General features: G+C 37.1%; 1 pseudogene; it reads right to left on the reverse strand.

Moving 5' to 3' along the window:
- Window positions 1–4,370: 4,370 nt before the first annotated feature.
- LOC143587088 (protein PIN-LIKES 2 pseudogene) lies at window positions 4,371–5,778 on the reverse strand (annotated as a pseudogene).
- Between the last annotated feature and the right edge of the window lie 15,730 nt (window positions 5,779–21,508).

Here is a 21,508-nt window from a genome sequence, read left to right on the forward strand (position 1 = left end):
TTGACCATCTCATTGTACTTGTCCATTAGACGCCTTTGCTCGTTTATGAGCCATTCTTTAGGGTCATTTGTTTCATCTTCTGGACCCATTGGTCCTTTTTGTTTCGCGCCGGCAAGATTTTGTAACGTTAGATCGTCTGGAGGAGTTTCAGTCTGGCCATGAGGAGTTGTGATGAAGGGACGGTTACTGGTGGTGCGCGTAGAATCACGCGGCCCCCTCAGAAACTGCTGTCCCTCATTAACATCCTCACGTTCAATATCCTCCAGAACTTGATCAACGTTATGAACGCCAGAAACCATGGTGATTTTTTTTTATATATAGATCTGATGAGATCTGATTGCCGTTGTAACAGTGGATGGCGCCAATGAAGAAACGTGGATCGACTCACTGGTAGACGATCTACTTTCCTCGGGTGTGATTATGCTTCTTCACCGATGGTTTTCTTGGATCTGGGCTCTTCCACCTACAAAATGAACAGCACCGTCAACTTACCCCTCAGAAAGGGACAGAAGGGTCCTCTTTGGGGTAACCCTCCGGTGTGAGAATAAGTGTTTGTAGGAGAAGATAATGTTATGAGAGTAAGGAAATCTGGAGAATATTGCTTAATAGCTGAATACTCTGTGATTGGATGTGATTGTGTATGTTACTGGCTGTAACTGTCTGTGATTGAATGTAATTGAATGTGTTATGATGATCCCTCCTTGTGGAGTTGATGCTGTATTTATAGTGCTAGGGTTTCCACTGATTGGGCTCAGCCTTGTTGGCCTCCTCCAATTGATTTGCGCCACGTGTCCTTGGGGACACCTGGTGCTTTCTCATTGGTTATAACCACGTTGTAGCACATGAGTTTTGCTGAGTTGTCCACCTTTCATTGGCAGCTGTCAACATCAGCATATTCTTATTCCTTAAAAAGATACCTTCTGGAAGGTTGTCTGACGTGCACAATCAAGGTTGCCCTAATCCTGATTTGGATAAGGACGAGGTTGATCATGTGCATGTGTGATATGCGCCTATCCTGAGGATGCGCGAAGTCTTCTCTTTATTCTCACGCGCAGATGTTTCATGCGCAAATGTGATATGCACGAGCATGTGATATGCGTCGCGCGCGGATGCGCCACGCGCATATGTGATATGCGTGAGCATATGTGATGCGTGAGCATCTGTGGTGCCTGAGCATATGTGATGCCTGAGCATATGTGATGCGTGAGCATATGTGATGCCTGAGCATATGTGATATGCGCCATGCGCATAGGTTTTGGCTTTGCGCCTTCATAATGTCTTGATTTCAAGCCTCTTGTCTATATCTTGTGGGTTGACCCGCCTCGCTCGGTGTTGAGGCGGGTACATACCTCTTCAAAGAATGTATACACACATAACGTATTCACATACGTATACATCTACATATTTGGGGCCATATCGAAACATAGGAATTATATATAGGTTAGGATGTCACATAAAACATATATAATATGTTAAATATAATGAACATTCACTTATAATTTATTGCAAGTATAATATGCTTTTTTAGTAATTAATAATTTATCTAACAAGTTCTTATGATTCTAACTAGAAAGTTTGTTCCTTTTGTTTGTCATAACAATCTAGTTGACATTTGAAAACATTTGTAAAATTATATACATAAGTCAGTATACAAAATTAAATGACAAATGAATACATAATCGGGGGAGGTCCTGTCTCTCCTTGTCTCTTATTCGGTGTACATAAGTGGGATGAGGCATGCTTCTTTCATTTTACTTATTTTCGAAGTGTGTTTTGATAAGTTCAACTATAATCTAGCTATTTTCGTTTTATTCTTTTTACACTATTTTGTATGATCAAGATTTGTAGTTATGATCAAATTAGTGTTTTGCAAGTTCTTTAATCTGATTACCTAATCCTTCAACCAGTATCGGAGCCGTGGTGGACAAATCGTTTCTCGTTGTGGTTGACGATCACACTTGTTGACTCGGTTTACAAATTCTCGGTTATCGAACAAACCCAATGTTTTGCTGATTATACCAGTAATCAACCAATAGATGCAACAGCCGTCTCTGTTGAAGTCATAAAAACAACATTTATTATATTTACTTCGAATACATCGTTGTTAAGTTGCTATACTTTAAAAAAGTCTATTTTTAGAATAATCATTAAATCATGCTTAATGTCTGCACTTCTTATGCACATAAGTTCATACCTATAAACATAAGTTGCATAATTATCCACATAGGTTGCGTAAGTATTTATTCTAAAGTTTTGGTGGAAATCTTGTTCGATTGCATTGTTATGGAAATACAAATGAATATATAAAAAAGGCCAGGAGACAAACATGGTAAATTCCTAGACTCGATGAAAGTAAACGAAAATGATAAACACCAAAAACGAGAAGAATATCTTTTAAATAAAAGAATATCCTTTATTTATATAAGATGCGTAAATATTGTACGTAATTAACGAATTTACCCATTGCCTAAGAACACGAATATCAATCTTCGTATTTTTGTATGCTTTTTGGCTAGGCGGCCCTGTTACGCCGGAAGTTCGTATGGTTTGACCATACCTTCAAAAGTTTGACCAAGAAAAAGAAATCTCTAAGAAGAGGATATAAACCACAATATAAACATGTTTTAAAAGATTTATAATAAACCAAAACTTTCTTTGACACGTGCAATTGACTTGCCAAACTCATTCAACTTTATGGTTCCTACAAGAGGCTGTAAATAAACCAAACGCTCAATAAACGGTTTATGAATTGTTTGGCTGGAATTCGATCATGTTTGTTCTTTTAATAAATGAACGAACATGAACAGGAAATTTCGTTCAATTAATTAAGCAAACAAACACGAGGAACATGAACGTTTATGAACACCATTGAACAAACGAAGCCTCGTGTTTGTGGTGTGCGCATATAATAGATATATGTGTAGGCCATCGCGCTGTTGGGGGGGGGGGATGAAATTGCACTAATTTTGACGTTATTTTACCAATAATGTGAAAATAACGTTAAAAGTGGCGGAAGTTAATTATGCATCATGTGGTGGAGTTAATAGTCGAAAGACAAGGGTACATACATCAATCGCCTGGTGTCCCGATGGTTGAATGTTATGCTCCTTATGTGCAAGACTTGATGCAAAACTATTATCGAGTTGGGATCTAACCGGAAGCGGTCTATCCATTCCTACAGGTAAAGTACATCTTACACTACTCAGACCATATCATAGTTTTGCTGTTGATAGGATTTACCGAGTACTATGACGATGATAATTTATTACCCCTTACAAAAAATAGGAAACCATATTCTCACTCTGTTTTTTGCATTATTCCTATTTCCTTCCTCATTATTCACACTTATTAATACATCGACCCTAATCTCTAGGCTATATCGATTTTATTTGTGTTCGTTACTGTTCTTGAATCGTTTGTGAGCGTGCTCATTTCTTTAATGAACAAACACGAACATAAAAATTTCGTTTGGTAAGTGTTCATTAACCGTTCATAAATATATTATTTCCTCTTAACAAACATGAACAAGGCCTTGTTCATATTCGTGCATTTCTTTTGCAACCCCAAACACAAATTTAATAATGCTAAGCCATTTCCCCAAAATTAAAAGCGTATGTCTTGTATTCTTATTATGTCCCATACGGCATACTTTTGAGGTTCTGACTTCATAGAGATACTCTAAATACGTGAAACGAGTGTTACTTCATTCTACATGTTGGTGGGCAAGTTTCATACCCAACCCGGAACCGGACTCGGTCCTAACGACCAGGACCCACCAGAATCGGCTCCACCTTTACCCGGTCAAAACTCGAACCCGACCCCGCCAAAACTCGCTTAAACGCAACAAACCCTCTCAAAACTCGGCTTACCCGATCATATCTGGAATCGGTTCCTATCCAACACACTTCTTGACTTTTTTTAACAATAACCATCTTTTTAACAATAACCAGAACCAGTTCCAACTCGATTCGGGTTTATGAAAATACCTAATTTGTGCACCTCAAGTAACTGGTAGCGAAGTAAACAAGTCTCAAGCTCAAGCAAATTAAGCAAGTCAATTTCTAGCTTAACTAAGATCCTTGGTACATATAGATAGGACAACGTAATTAGGTTTAGCTACATTTAACGGTCGTCATTTATAAATTATAATCCATCACCAAACCAGTAGTATATATAGATAAATAACACACCTTTTGTTCAAAATTCATCCATCTAAAAATAAAGTGTTTAATTTTCATTTCTATTTCTCCAAAATGATGGTTTACATGGAAGAAAAAAATTCAAATGTGACAGTCAAAGAAAACAATCATCAGTCCAGAAAGCTATATGACCATTGTTGGCATCAAAATAACCACACTACACAAGCTAAATGTCTTTCAACTCAACAATACATCACATCATGAAGCATATAGCTAAAATCATCATGCAACCAAAGATATTACCAGTTGAACAAAGTCCAAAAATCCAACAGTTCTGACTTGCCGATTACTCATATTGCATACAGTTCCCAAAATCGACTCATTCCACTTTCTTTTTAGCCATCTTTACACAAACGACACCACTTTCGAGTAAACAAATATAAAAACCGAAAGCGAAAACAATGCAAACACATGTTGCCAAAACAGAACCGCAGACGCTTCACTAACAGCATACCCTCTCACCCTTGCAACCGCTCCTAACAGAATCGCACTCGGGGTCGAATATTGCAACAATAGCACATATCTATACATAACATCAACAACAAGATTCATCTTATCACCCAAACCAACAACCCCAATCCCTAATATCGGAAGCACCAACAACCTAGCCACAATCACACCAACCGTTGTCTTAACTCCAAGTTTTGACTCGTAAGGTCCCTCAGCAAGCATACCTCCCAAAACGAGCATAACCGAAGGCACCATGGCCCCACCTAATATCTCCAAACTATCGGTTAAAAACCCAAGTGACGCGTTTTCTCCAAAAACAAACCTTTTCACGTGAGGAATCGAGCCAAGTATTATAGCAAACAAAGAAGCTATAGTCGGAGGTTGAATAATGTTTTTAACCGGAGTTTTTTCAGCTACAATTCTAATCTTCTGAACGATTTTCGAACCTTGCTCTCGGTTTTCTTCACCGTCAACAATATTACTCAACCGCTTAGACGTTTTCGTCATTATTTCAGTCTCATTAACGCTAGGCGGCCATTCGGCTTCAACAACCAAAGGCACGGACTCACTACCATCAAAACCCTCCTCTTCAACAAGTTCATAACATTCCAACGGCGGTTCCATCATATGATACACAAGCGTATACACAAGCACAACCGACACCCACTGCGCGATCGACACATAGGCCACACCGCGTTGGTGACAATTCTCCCCAAACGGGTGCCCACGCGTGTGACAAAGCGAACCCAATATCGCAATCGGGAGATTACCCGTGTTCCCACATGCGGTCATGACAATGGTAAACCTCCTAAACTGGGGCGGCGGGCGGGTTAACCAGACGACTATAAGACCTAACAAGAACCCTAACAGCATGGTGATTATTACGTTTACGGGTATGAACCACCATCGCACAAGGTTATGGAGTGTGATTGATTTGCCTAAATCTATGAATATCAAGCAGGGTAAGAAGAGTGCGAATACTAATTTGCTTAATAGGTTGAAGGATGATTTGGGTTCTGTGGTGGGCGAGTATTAAGCCGAGAAGGGTTAGTGTTAAAAGCTTGAGCAATGGTACCACTGCGATGTATATGTCTTCTTGTATCGTGTTCATGATGAAACCCTAATTTGTGTTCTGCAAATGCATGATGAAAGTCATTGGAATATATATATATATATATATATATATATATATATATAATAAATTAAAAATGGTTCAATGGAAGGAATCTTTACCTTTGAGAGACTTGTTGAAGGATTGTCTTCTTTTGCGATAATATTTATTTTAATAACAATATATTAGCTAGAACCTACTAGATTGCTCTCGAGATAGTGAAGACAAGAGACAACATTATATTTATCAAATACTAGATTTTATCTCTCGTGTTATGGATTTGTTTTATATTTTTTGTTTTTTAATATTTATTTTTTAAATTTTAATTTTCTTTATTGTAAAAAAGTTAATAATATACTTAAGGTTTAGTGATAAAAGGGTTTCATAAATAAAAATTAATTTTATTTATTTATTTTTTAAATATTTTGTGATTTTTTTCTTTACTCCTTCTAATAAGATGATATTGTTCCTAAAAAAAAAAACCACCGATGTAATGCATATATGCACTAATGTGTATTACGTATATACAATAGTGTTTTATTGTATATAATAATACAACACAATTGCATTATACAATACACACTATTGAATATATGTAAATACAACACTAATAATTGTACTCAAAACACATTATCACATATACGTAATACAACACAAATGCACAATGCACTATATTGATTTTTTTGTATTTTTTGATATAATATAACACTATTGCACTAATACAATACAAAAAAATACATATCTGCTATTCAACACTATTACACACATCAAAATACACACTAGTGCACATATGCAATAAAAAAAAAGTCAATGTATTGCATATGTGCACTACAACGAGTTTTTTTATTAATTTTTTATTTTTTCGAGTGAATGGTATCAAAATATAAGAATAATGGCAAAAACGAAAATTTAAAAATATTTTTTAATTAAATTAAAAATATTTATTTATTAGTTCTCTAGTTCTCTCTTTAAGAAGAAGTTCTCTCTTGATCCTCTCCCTCATAAATAAATGATATGTTTTAACCCGTTTAAAAAATATATAGATTTGGGGACCCATGACCCGCTTATGTTTTTTACTATAAAATTTTTTATTAATTATAAATGATATCTTTTTCTTTTTAAATTGGATTAAATTTTAGTATATCCATATTTTATAGGATTTTTATATCAAATAATTGGTAAGATTAATTTTTAATTTAATGAGATATTATAACCCGTTTAAAAGCTATATGGTTTTGGTAAGACCCATACCCATGAATTTGGGTTAAATCAATAAGAGGCCTTCATTTAAAAATCAAGAAATCTGGTGGCTTCCATAAAAAGGGGGAGCGACCAAATCGCAACACATAAGATTTTTGGGTTTTCGTTTATATATATTATAGATATGTAAAAGTGAAGTTTGATGCCACAACTTGGTTCCCTATTTTTTTAGATTCTTATTTAAGATTTGTTTTTTAAACTAACAAACATGGGTGTCTTCTGGCCAGTTCGTTGGTTTGTTTGAGTTATGTTTCAACCGCTCAAGTTCGAGTCTGGTTCTTTGCTTATAAATGATGTCTTTAGTGGCCTAGCTTTTTTTTCCCCATAAATGTTAAACTCAGCAATTATTATAAAAACTAACACCTTTTTCTTCCGTATATGTTGGCTTTTAAACTTATGTTTATTTCTTTGGTGGTGGCTACAATTATGAAAACTAACCGAATTCGCGTATTAACGGCGGTTTCCAATGTTTTTTTTATTGTTTTATATTGTTTTAGTTCTGGTATCGTATCGAACATAATAGAAATCGACCAAATTCGTGTGGAGTCACTGCCTTAACACCCAGGCTTTACCAATGCCGAGTTTTAGTGACCGATACCACTCGTTGGTCCACCTCCATTTTTCTATATTTTTGTTTTAGCTGCAATACCGTAACAAACATAACTGATGCTGACCGAATTTGAGTCGATTCGCCGCCATAGCGCTTAGGTTTTACCAATGCATGGGTTTACCAACACCTGAGTTTCAACGCTCAGGTTTTACCGACCTAATAAACATCGTGGCGTATGCTTTGTTTTTCTTATTTTTTATGTTAAGCATATTTTATTTTTAGATTTAGTTTCGGTGCCGTAAAAAACGTAGCGCATACCGACCAAATTTGCGATAACTCGCTACTTGCCCGAGTTTAACCGACTAAATTCACCGCGCAACACGCAGGCAAATAACTAGTATATAAGTAAAGTTGATGGTTGATGCCGCAAGACGCTGATTGAGCTAAGTGGCACTACCTTAATGGTCTAAACTTTTTTTTTAATTTCTTTTTGTTTTATTAGTTAAATGTTATTTCTTTTTGTTTTTTTAGATTCGAAATGAACGTTTTGTTTTTTGTATTACCGAATTGGGGTCGACTCATCGCCACAACATCCGGGACTGACAATACTCGGGTTTTACCGACTTGCCTTTTTTTTCTAGATTTGTAACGAACGTTTTGTTTTTTGTATTACCGAATTTGTGTCAACTCACCGCCATAATGCCCGGGACTGACAATACTTAGGTTTTACCAACTCACCGCGCAACGTCCAGTACCGACAACGCTCGGGTTTACCCAAGCCCGGGTTTTACTTAATTTTTGTTCCGGTACCGTAACAAATGTAAACAAAATCGACAAAATTCACGTTGCCCCTTCGCCTAAAAGCCCGGATTTTACCATCGCCCCAGTTTTACCAACTCACCACCAGAACGCCTGAAACAAGTCGACTCGCCATTGCAATGATCGGTTTTTACCTACGCCTGGGTTTACTGACCGGATAAAATTGTTTTAAATATGTTAATAAAAGAAAATTATAATATGTTATATGAGTGTCGTAGAGCCGCTGCCTTACCGTCTAGGACCGACCGAAGTCACTCCATTAGCTCACCTCAGTTTTTTATTTTTATTTTTTATTTTCATTTTAAATTAGTTCCAGTACCATAACGAACGTAACTAATATTGACTAAATTCGTGTTGACTCGCTGTCGTCGTCCGGGACCAACCGACGCCACCCCATTTGCCAACCTCAATTTTTATTTTTATTTTTTTGTTTCCATTTTGTTTTACTTCCAGTACCGTAACGGACGTAGCTACTATTGACTGAATTCGCGTTGATTCGCCACTGTAACACCGGGTTTTACTATAACAAACCATAATAAAGAATAAACTAATCAAAGAAAGAAATGAAGAAATGAGAAAGAAAAGAGAAGAAGTAAAAGGAAGAATGGAAAATGCAAAGGAAAAAAGCACCCGACGGGCACGAGCACGGGCTCGGGCGAAGTGCGATGGGCGCAATGTGGCGCTTTGATGGCGCACTTTGCACTTCACACGCTCGCATCGCCGCGAGCCGCTTAAGGGCCGCCTTAGTGTTTTTGCATCTTCGCAATACGCGAAGAAGTATGCTTAAGCTTCTTCGCGATACGCGAAGATGTGACGTGAGAGCTACGCAACATTGACACGTAGCCTGACACGTGTCACGCCATGTGGCATAGCTAGGGCTGACTCGGCAACCCTACTGCAACTTCGCAATACGCGAAGATGCTTAAATTCAAGCATAAATAGGGCAGCAATCTGGAGTTTACAAATTCGTCCCAAAAATCATACTTTCTCTCGTATTTCTTAAATATAAGGCTAGTATTATACCAAGTAATTGTAACGGTACCTCTCTGATTGAAAGGAACTTTTATAACACGAATCCAAAAGCTCTACCTAAACAAAGGGATGACATTGTGCTATCGTGTAAAGTTTCATGTCTCGTGATTATCGTTATGATTATGGGTTTATACTAATAGAAATATACTACATTGTGTTTAATCTAGGTGCTTAACACCAGAAGGCTTGTTAAATATAAACCTGCAAGGTGAGACATTCGAAATTTTTATATAACTCACATTTGCGTGAGGCAATTGATTTTCCAACACTGTCATGATGCTTTTCCAAAACCATCAAACTTATGACGGATAGTTTAAATATTTTCAAAGGATTTAAACTACATTACAGTGATTAAGTCTTTGTAGACTTACGGGATGGTTACTACTGGTATTGTGGGGTTTTGTATACAAGGCTTGCCTACTGGGCTATTACACGTTACTTATTGGACAAGTGTTAGCCAATAAGTAATATGACCACAGTCACAGATACGGTCGAGTGACAAGTACCTTTCGGTAAGTTGTAAGCATGCAGATGTAAAAACATCTTAATGCTGTAACTGTAAAATGTGTCATTTATAAATGAATGTACTCACCAGTATTTCCTACTGATCAAATATTTTTAAACATGTTTCAGGTGACTTGTTAGAGACAAAGGAATGATGCCTGCGGGCTTCCAGCTTAAATAAGTGGCTTGTCACCAGAATAAAGAAACGTGTTTCGTAAATTAGGGTTTATCCATATAAAACTTTTGTTTGTATAAAAATGGGTTTTTATCCCAGTTTATGAAATAAGAATTATGGTGTTTTTATAACTCTGATTAATTTTCCTAACTATGGTTCTAATGAAACATTCCGCTGCAAATTGTTTTAATAAACATCGATACCAACACTCAACGTTCACGGCTCCCCTCCCGGGGTATAGGGGTCGGGGCTGTGACATTTACTGACCGATTTACCGTGCAACGTGCGGGTAAATTACTAGTTTAGAGTATTTTTGACAAAACTAGCTATTGGTTAGAAGCGGATAGTTGATAGCTGGTAGCTATAGCTGTTCTAATCTGAAACCTGATTTGATCCCTTTTGACTCAAAATCGTATCAACACAGACCTAACTAAATTAACCCTTTTTGTATTGACTCGTTTCGACCTGAATTTTCTCTTACACATGACCAGAGCTCGCCTGACTTAACTTGTTGCCGATACTAACTGGTAATCACGTAATATTTTAATTTTTTAAAGTTAAAGATGTATAGCAATGCCATACTCAAATTAAAAAAATAAATTGCTCGTTTTTATGATGTAATTTTTGTAAGAAAATATTAACGTGTGAAAAAGTTGTGGCCTCTTAAAAGTCATAGGGTAGTTGGTTTTGAATAAGGATTAAATGTGTAACTATTATATAAATTAATAAAAGCTGATGGAAGTTTAAGTACCAAATTTGCAAAATTTTAAATACTAAAAGCTTATAATTTTTTTTTAAACGCTACTAGCAAGAGCGTTTAGCTTCAAAATTTTCTCATAACCTAAAAGATTCAAGCTCCTTCAATCAAACAAAACTTTTTATTAAGCATGTGATTTTTCTTAAAAGCTTGAAGTTAGAAGCTCCTAAAAGCTTCATACCAAATATACATTGTGTTTGCTTTCTAAACAAAGCTTTGCAGAAGCTCTTCTGTCTTTGCCAATCAGACCACGCGCATACATGAGATTCTGCAAAGTGCTTGTTTTCTCGCAAAAGTTTCATTAAAAAAACATATGTGTGGGCTCTTCTTGGTACAGATCCTGCGCAACCTTTCTTACATCTTCTAATTTCTTTCTTACCTCATAAACCTTAGTTCTCCTTCACAGACTCTCAACTCTAGCCACCACCCCCTCGCTCCTCCACCAGTCGTTGCCCCTCCACCTGCCGTCCCCTCATTCATTCGGGCGTCACTTTCCTTGACACATCCTACGTGTACGACCCTCACACCAATGAAATCCTTGTCGACAAGGTATTGATTATTATTATTATTATTATTATTATTATTATTAATCCATCGAATTAATTACCTATGATTAAGGTTTGTTTTTATTTTGATTTCAATTAATTAAGGCTTTATTATTATTATTATTTCAATTTGTTTTTTTCATAAAGTAAACTGTTATTTTCGTCAATATGGTTTGGTCACTTTTATTATTTTTGTTAATTTTTTTTCGCCATCATCCTTATAATTTCTAAAAGTTGTAGTTTTCATCTAAATCACTAGTCCCGTAGTTTTTTTTCTGTTAAGTGGGGGGTATTTTTGTCTTTTATGTGTATTTATTTTTATGTATCTCTTCATCATATTATATATTATCTACTATATCTATACTATTATATGATGCATGAGTTAGGGAATATAAGTTGTATGTGATGTGTGCTTGAATGTAAACATAAAACTTGGATATAACCGAACCGAAACAGCAGTGGGTCGTTTTAACACAAAAAGTAATAAAGATAAACATTTTTAAAAAGACCAAAATGTTTGCGTGAATTATTTAAGTTGAAAGAACACATTAAAGTTATAAATATGAATAAACTATTAAAGTGTTTACTATATTAATATGACACGAGTTGTTGAGCGAAAATCGACGAATACCTGTCGAGGCGAGTTTCTCAAAATCCCCACCCTTTTAATGTATTTAAAGGTTTATAAATTTTTTGAGGGAAAATCATGTTTGGGTCTACTATACATTTTATTTTGACAATTGTGATATTGTACTACCGTTAAGTTGATTGACGTAAATAAAAGGGTGACGCTCTATCCATTACCAGTCGCACTGGTAAGTATGATGGTAAATATTTCGAGTGTGGTAGGCTTTGATTATAGATTTAATAGTCATACTTTGTTACATTCCTAGCTAGTTTATAACTATCAAAACTTGTTAGAGAATAAAATGTTTTTACTTTGATGCTTTCGTATATAAAACGAAAGTGGCTAATTAGTCTGTCATAAATAAAATGAAGACTAGTTTTTATTTATCTTTCGTAAATTAAACAAGAGTTGATTTCGGCCCATTAAGGACGAAGTGGTATTTTAATTAAACAAAGAGAAGCTTTGTTTTCAATATTGGATTTATTATTTAAGAACCCACCAACGAATGTGTTTGACGTATTTTTTGAGTAAAAGAAAGTTGGGCTCAGAGTGAAATGTGGGAAAATAGGGGTTCTAAATCCGACATAATGCTTTAACAAGTTTGCACTCTGAACTTAAAACTCGTGTTTTCTGTTCAACTTGTGCATTATGTGTGTTGTGTTTAAGTATTATCGATGGCGGATGATACCACCAAAATGGTTGGGCTATACGGTAAGGTGGGTTCGAACGATATCGTTGATCGTTAAGTGCGTCTTCGAGTAACCGAGCAAAACTGATGGCTTGGGGAAGGGAGGTGGGATGAAGGACAGTCAATTCTTGTTTAATATCCTTGTGGAGGCCGATGTAAAACAATTAAGCGGAGCATCCGCTAGGAGCCTGACGATGCAATTGCTTAAACGTTCCAAGTTAGTGATATAGGCTAGCACAGTGGTGGTTTGGCAAAGTTTAAAAAGGGTGGCTTAGATTGCATTCTATCAACATAACAAGAACGCAATATTTTATTCACATGTGCAGACCATTCAAGTCGTTTATGACATAAATAGGTTCATTCCACTATTGAATGAAGTATGACCACGAGGTTAAACAAAACTTGATAGAGTCGAGCTCAAATCCAAAATATAGCACATTTAATACACTACTTATATAAAGTATATAATAGTACATTTATAATCTGTGTTTAATATTTAAAAATATAATTATGATCATAAAGAAAAACTCTAGCAAATTTAAGAGGACACCTGTTTGGTATATATACATATTATGGGGTCATGGGGGCCAACGTCTACCATTAGGTAATGCCACATGCATGTCAATTAAATTGAGCGGGTACTTTCTTGAATAAGCCTTAAAAGTTTAAAGCCAGTTCACTTCATACAACCGAATCATATTCTACCATCCATCACCACCACCAGCTGCCCTGAATATGACATTAACTTTCCAAATTATGGTGTTTATAATTCTAGCTATGGCGGTAACAACGAGCCCGATAAAGCTTGAAAACACCACCACCACCAATCATGTGGGATCACTGAAGGACGAAATCAAGTGTGGTGAGACTTGCTACAGCAGTCCTCCACCACCAAAACCATCACCATCACCGCCACCACCGCCCAAGAAGCCGCCTACAACTCCCGGTGTGAACTGTCCTCCTCCACGGCCCTTGGACGGTGGAGGTGGAGGTGGAGGTGGACACGCCCCGCCTGATTACATTTACATAGCCGGGCCTCCAAAAGACCTGTATCCCGTTGTTCAAACTATCTCAGCTGCTCGCTCGAGCTTCGTGGTGGCGCCTGAGCTTATGGTCTTGTCTAGATTACTAATTGGTGTACTAGCCTTTTGGTGAGTTTCATAATATTAATTTCTCATTTTGTGTAAAGAAAAAAAAGGTTGAAATAAGAAGTGATTATTTGGAGAAAAAGAGCAATTAATCTTTTTGTAATAAATAAATTGTTGTAACTATATATTTACTATTTTAATTTAATATAATATCAATATTAGAATATATCTGAATAAAAATATTTTCTATAGTTATTTTTGTTGTTATTAGGGTAATCATGCGTCCATCTCGAGAATTTGATTTTGGTCTAGTGGTAAGAGACCTGTCCTTCCTAGGTGGAGATGCAGGTTCGATTATCACTTGGGTCGGTTTGATATCTGTGAAGGGACGAATTAGGGCTTTAATTCATGGTTCGAGCCCGATAGGGGGCGAAGGTTTATGGATTCCATCCGTCTCCCGCGCATCATGGGGTAGTCGACCTTGGACATGGCCCCGAAAAGATAGGTTTATACGTGAGATCCTATGGCGTTAAAAAAAAAAGGGTAATCATGCATCCAAGCCGATCTTATCTTCCTGTTCTCCAATTTTTCTTACGTTTCTTTTTTAATAATTTGAAAACTAGCTAGAATTGTATTCATTGAACGTGGACAAAGAATTCAAAGGTGATTCGGTTTATTAATAGTGGTGGTTTTATCCGGCGTAATATGTATGATAAACACATATTAAGTTATGAAGATATAGCCGTTCAGGAAAAAAAATTGTGAAGATATAGTTAGTGTTGAATTTTGAGATTATTAGCCATAAAGACATAAATAAATGAATTAAAGATAAATTTTGGAGGCTGCTGGTGTCAAAATAATTTAAAAAATGAGTCTAAGAAAGTTGACAACTAGCTCAAACCTCAAACGTCTCAATACGTGTCTTATCTTCTCATCTATGTCACATGGTGTTTGGACCTTTTGGTGGCTTGTGGCTTTCATAAAGTATTAGTAATTATCCTAACATACAATTTTATATCAATATTGATCAGTTGAAAAGACATTTTAAAACATGTGGGCTTTACGAACCGATGATTTCGTCTCAATCCCGTACGCCGTAAGTGAAAGCAATGTTGTAAAACTCGTTAGGCGGTTTCTAGACGGCTGATCCTCTTGGAGGGAGTACTCAGAGTACTCGGGGAGTACTCGGCTTGTACTCGGACAAGATAAACATAAGATAAAATAATTACTGGATATTGATGTAACCCAAAGTGTACATCTTATTGCATTGAATTATCCTCATATTTGTGTTAAACTCCATGCAAATTCATTGGTTTTGGTACTTATTAGAGTTATTTGTGAATTTGCAGGTCCGGGCGCCCGCCCGACAAAGAAAACATGAAAAGAGGGCGTTTTAGGGACAAAATAGGCAATCTGCCAGACTTGCACGACCATGCTTGCCCGTGCCAGAGCCAGTGCCGCAAATTCAAAGGTGCACGACCGTGCATGGTCGTGCGGATGCCCGTGCAGGATCTGCACGGCCGTGCGGGCCCGTGCCGATGACCGTGCCAGAACAGAGAAATCTGACATTTTGGTCAGGCTAAAGCAGGGTGTTGACTTTCCACTTATATGCACGACCGTGCATGCCCGTGCACGAGCCCGTGCCAGACGTCCAGAAGCTTAAATATACCTCCACTACCCCCATTTCAAGTGTGGAGCCTTAGGGGAATTCTCTAAATTTCTGGAAAATTGTTGTGTGTTTGCTAGGGAGAATTCAAGGCTTCCATCTTGTATGATCATCCTTGCAAGTAGCATTCATCATTCATCTTAGTTTGCAATTTCTTGTTTCTAACAATGCTTTGTAAGACTATTTTGATTTTGTTTGTTGTATCAAGCCTTATGGGCTAATACTTTTACTACTTAGATTATGTTGAAACTCCTATTTATGTGATATTTTATCTATGCATGATTTTGGCAAGTTGGTATTCTTCAAGTTTATGATATGTTCTTGAATAGAGTTTGATGGTTGAATGATTGTTTTAATTCCTAGTCTTGTTAGTTTGATAGATGCTTAGCCATAATATGTTGGAAAACTATGTGTTAAGTATTTGTTTATGAACTTAGTTTGTGTATGCATACTTTGTTTATATCACTAAGTTAGTAATGACTAGTGAAAATTAACTTGGTTATGAATTTTAACAAGCATGAAACCTATCACTTGATATTGGAAAATTGTATGGTGATAATATGATTCTTTGAGGTGGTTAATATTTGCTAGGGATTAAGGCCATAATTCTTGGTTCATATTTTGCTAATTAAAAGACTCATGTGTTTAACTAGTGTTCTTGAACTTGTCTATTTTACATGATTTTAGGTGGTTAGTTTGTTGTTTTCATTCTAGATTTCCTTTGATTATGAGATTAGGTAGTTTTGACAAACTTACTAATCTATGGTTATTAACTTGTTGAAAACCCATCATGTTGTTTTGTTGCTAGTATTAGGTTGCCTTGATTGGAATTTAATGTTGGTACTTAATACAAGATGTTTGTCATTATGATTGCTATTTTGTCACTAAGTTTGAGTGGATGCATAGTCTAAGTAGCCTTATTTGGATTGATTATTTGTTGTATTTTATTTGCTTTGTCATTGTTGTATGCTAGTTTACTTACTAAAAAACATTATTTGGATTGTTTGTTTGGTTAAATTAATTACAAAGATTTAGTATCAAAAGTTAACCGTGTCCATGGATTGACACTCGGTTCTTACCAATACTATGCTTCAAACGATAGGTACACTTGCCTTTCGTGTGTGGTTTGGTTGTTGGTGAAAACCATTTTTAAAACCCGATTTGTGTGAAACTTTTATTCAAATTTTATATATATATTCGCACACGTCAGATATTATATATATGCTAAGACAAGCATAATTCACGTTAAAATAAATATATAACGAAACGAGCACCAGATGAGCTATTTCGCACGATAACCCCACGATCGTCCTTCTTGCACTTAAAAACTCATTTTGTAGGAATCGCCTTATTAACGCGATCAGGTTTGTCGATTAAGTCCCATACACCCAGTCTAACAAACTGTTGCAGCTCCTCCTGCATAGCTTCAACCCATAATGGTTCCTTGAGTGCCACTACGACACTTGTCGGTTCTATCTGTGATAGAAAGCATGTGTATTGTGCGATACTAAGGATACCCGAAGAGTGAAAATCCGCATAAGCACAAACAATCGAATCCTCAGTAGGAGATACATTATGATCAGATTGATCATCACATATGTTAGCCAATTGGTGCCTTGTGCGAACCCCATCGTTCACATCACCAATTATCTGATCCTGTGGATGTTGCGAATGAATCCGTAAAGTAGGATTCGCAGGAACATATACATTATCACCCAAATTGGTGATATTCTCCTCCGCAGTATCTAAAGAGACAGATGATGAATCATCACTGATAAGAATAGGCTCAGTAGTCTCTTGAGCTTCATCTACCATTACAGATGATGAATCAACAAACTCAGCATCATCGGAAAATTCAGAAACATCGTTTGATGTTTTAGATACATTAGGAGAGTCATTTGCATCAACCAAGGAAAACCTTGGACTTGGAAAACATTGGTCCTCCAAATACGATCTAACAAGATCTTCAGGTATGTCATTAACTATTGATGTAAATGAATTAAACAATCGATCGTAGTCGAACATCCAATCGGGTCCTGTACCAGTTGGTGGAGTCGTATAATTTTGACAATCAACGTGATACCATTCCTCCACACAACCAGAAGAAAGATTGTAAATCCGCTTCTTCGGAGAGTTATAACCCAAGAAATAACCCTCAAAAGCTTTCTCATCGAACTTTCCAACGCCTTTCTTCAACACAGTACATGGACACCCAAATGGTTCCAAATACTTTAAGTTCGGCTTATAATTATGTAGAAGCTCGTAACTAGTCTCCTTGAGCTTCTTTACCGTTAGTACGCGATTCAATGTGTAGCAAGCAGTATTCACAGCTTCGTTCCAGAATTGCACAAGTAGCTTTGAATCAGCCAGCATTGTACATGCAGCTTCAATCAGCGTACGGTTCTTTCGTTCAGACACCCCATTCTGTTGAGGAACATAAGGTGCACTGAATTCCCGATGAATTCCTTTCTGTATACAGAATAAATCAAATACATTATTCCTGAACTCAGTTCCATTGTCACTACGAATTCGTCTCACTTTCAGTTTGTAAAGTGATTCAATCTTTGTAATAAGGTTCTGAATTAGCACAGGAGTTTGATCTTTCGATCCCATAAATAACACCCACGAGTAACGAGAGAAATCATCCGTCACAACTAAACAATAAAAATCTCCAGCAATGCTAGTACGGTTCACAGGACCAAAGAGATCCACATGAAGTCGTTCCAGAGGAGTAACGATATCGTTTAGTGATTTGGTTGGGTGTGATTTCTTCTTTTGTGTCCCCTTTTTGCATGCGACGCAATGATCATTGAATTTGAAGTTCTTGAGGGACACTCCATTCACTAAATCATTTGTCATCAAAAAATTCATTTTTCTTAAGTGAATATGTCCCATGCGTCTATGCCAAAGAATAGAATCTTTCTCCGTTGCTTTAGACACGAAGCAAGTAGATGAGGGAGAAACTTTGACATCGTAACTCATGTCAAGTACATAAATATCATTTGATCGAGGTGATCGCATGACAACCATGTCTTTTGGAATTGTGTATCCTGGTTGAAGAATGACTCATTCCTTGTCGGTAAATATGGTGCTGAACTTCTTATCGCAAATCTGTGAAACACTCAACAGATTGTGATCCACCTTTTCACAATAATTAACCTTTTCAAATGTAATTCTACCGTTTGAAACTTCCCCTTCTTTTGTAATCATTCCTCCTTGATTAACAGCAAACGCCACATACCCCCCTTGAATATCTTTAATGTTGTTCAGAAGGTCTAGGTTGCCGGTTATATGTCGAGAACATCCGCTATCCAATATCCATTTTTGATTTGATACGGACCTAGATGTACCATGCACAAACAAGTAAAATGATTAGTCCAAAAAGGCAGCCCAAGCCTCAGTCTTGGGCTCTCCCTTTGAAACTTTTGGAGAACTTAATAATTTAACACACGTATTCGGTACTTGAGAATAAGTGGCAGTTTTCTTAGTTTTCTTCTTAAGATAACCATCACGGATTCTCCCGAATCTGTGTTTGAACAAATGGGTTGAGCACGATCAACACATGTGTTCAATACATTAAGTGCATCAACCCGAATTACTTTCCTCGGATTGATGTTTGAATATATTATCATAGAATCATCAACTTGTTTTTCCTTTGTGTTTGAAAAAGATTTAGTCTTGCAAGTTGGATAATTGATATTGTCGATCTTTGCTTTGCATCGTCTTGAAACGTGACCCGGTTCACCACACTTGAAACACAGTCGAGAGTCGAAACTTTGTTGTGATGATATACCGGTCGGTTGTGATAACAAAGTTTTAAGATCATCAGATTTACGTGTCTCAAAAGTGGCCTTCGTTGATGGCTCGTATTTTAATCCCTTTTTCGTTTTGTAAAATTCAAGATTTGTCAAATTCAAAGAATTTTCCAAACCTGACGATTTTATGAATTTGTAGGTTTGAAAATATTTGTTTTTTGTTTTTGAACATTACTAGTTTTTGATTGAAGGAATTTCTTCTCAAGTTCAGTCATTTGAGTAGTTTCATCTTGAAATACACTTTCAATCAATTCTGGTTTAAGAAGATTCAATGGAACTTCTTTGTCTGAGAACACTTTTGAGAGACCTTTTAATTTAAATACTTTTCCAGTTGAAGTTTTCAGTGGAGGATTAATGAATCGCATTAATTCCTCATCAGACACTGAAAGCTTGTCTGTGGAAGTTACATTAACATGTTCCTTTGGAATTACTTTAGGAATCTCCTTAGGAACACGTGAATTGTTTGAAGAAACACTTGAGGATTTTGCATCATAAACAGCTTTTTCAAAATCTTCTGGTTCACACAGAATGTGATTGTCAATTGGAATGTTCTTATTTTTAACAATCACATCTGTTTCAGTCAGCTCCTTAATTGAACCGTCCATTTCATTTTTGGTAAACACCTTTTTGCTTTCAATATTAACTGGTTACGAGTCGGTTCAAATGACTCAACATTTTCAGGTTTAACAGTAGGCATATTTAAAGAATTTTCTGCCTTAGGAATGCTACTTTGTCTACTTGGGCAGATTGCTTCCGTGCGCCCTGATGAACGTTTTTCAACAGGTGTTCGAGTTTTCCTAATTTTATTGCGGCTTCGATTTCACTTCACAAACTCACACAATCATCAGTATTGTGGCCTATGTCTTCATGAAACAAACAATGTTTGTTCGGGTTCAAATGAGCCCTTCGAGTCATTGGCTACAGTTTTTTGAACTTGATATTCTCTGTTGTGAGGATTTCTGTTGGAGTTTTCTCATAGGAGTCCACATTTGATCCTGCTTTCCTTGTCCACGATTGCTTCTGCCCGATCAATGACCTTGCATCAAATTGTTTGGAAGACTCATCGGGCGGTTGAGTTCGGAGCCATATCAAGCCTCTTTCTTCTTTCTTGGGACAAGCACTTTTGAATTCTGATTTGGCGGGTTGTTTCGGAGTCTCTCGTCCCAGAATTTTTTCAACAGTTGCGAACACCTTGGCCGCCGTCATGATGGCGTCCCAAGTTTTGGGCATTCCATCCCGCCCAATCAGACAGCGGGTCAAATCATTGCTCCTAACATTTTGCCTGAACGCACCTCGTAACATATCCTCGCTTATTCCTCCAATATTCATGCTTTCATTATTGAAGCGAGTGGTGAAATTTTCAATGGACTCATTGTCACGGCGGACTACGTTAAAAATTTCTGAAGGGTCACGCATATGCTTGCGCTGTTGGCTAAAATGCTGTGAAAATTTTGCCACCAAGTCACCCCAGCTTTTAATTTCCCCATTTGGAAGCTTTTCAAACCATTCGTAGGCTACACCAGTTAAGGTCAGAGTGAACATGTGGCACCGATATGGCATGGTCCGGCCACTAACTTCTCCCACCGCGGTAAAATTCAACAGGTGATCACTTGGATCAGTCACCCCATTGTATTTACCAAGGTTGCTCGAGATTTTCACATTTGTTGGGAAAGGAACTGTAGAGGTTCGCGGGATAAATTTTGATTTTTCTACAAATGCCGCAGGGTAGTAGGGTTTTGTAAAATCTTCTCCAGCATCACGGCAGTACTCAGTGTGCTTCACTACCATCCGCATCCAGCTAGTCCCTTCTTTACCATACGCACTACTATCGTCACTCGCGTATCCTTCATCATGATATGTGAAGTCCTTTTGTATCTGGGAAGCGTGACTTTGATCATACATGGTCCTGCGGGGTAAGCTCCGCTGGAACGGACGATCTTTGTCACGACTTCCACCATGTTGATGGTCGCCCGACTGTTCCGGAATCTCTATTTCTGGAGTGGGTTGGCTTTGTCGTACAACCGGTGGAGGTAAAGGAGGTGGCGAATCATCATAAAGTAAAGTTTTCGCTTGGAGCTGATCGTTTCTCACCAGTCTGTTGTACTCCTCTTTCAACTTTTTTTTTCCTGTTGGTACCATTCTTCTGGTGTTAAAACTGCTTTTCCAGATCTGGATTGGTGACGAACTCGTGTCTCATCACCCTCAAATTTGGGAAATTCTC

This window comes from Bidens hawaiensis, unplaced genomic scaffold (genome assembly GCF_021521415.1).
Source record: "Bidens hawaiensis isolate Kalapana, Puna unplaced genomic scaffold, B.hawaiensis_p1.1 tig00035130_1, whole genome shotgun sequence".
Taxonomy (NCBI): Eukaryota; Viridiplantae; Streptophyta; class Magnoliopsida; order Asterales; family Asteraceae; genus Bidens; species Bidens hawaiensis.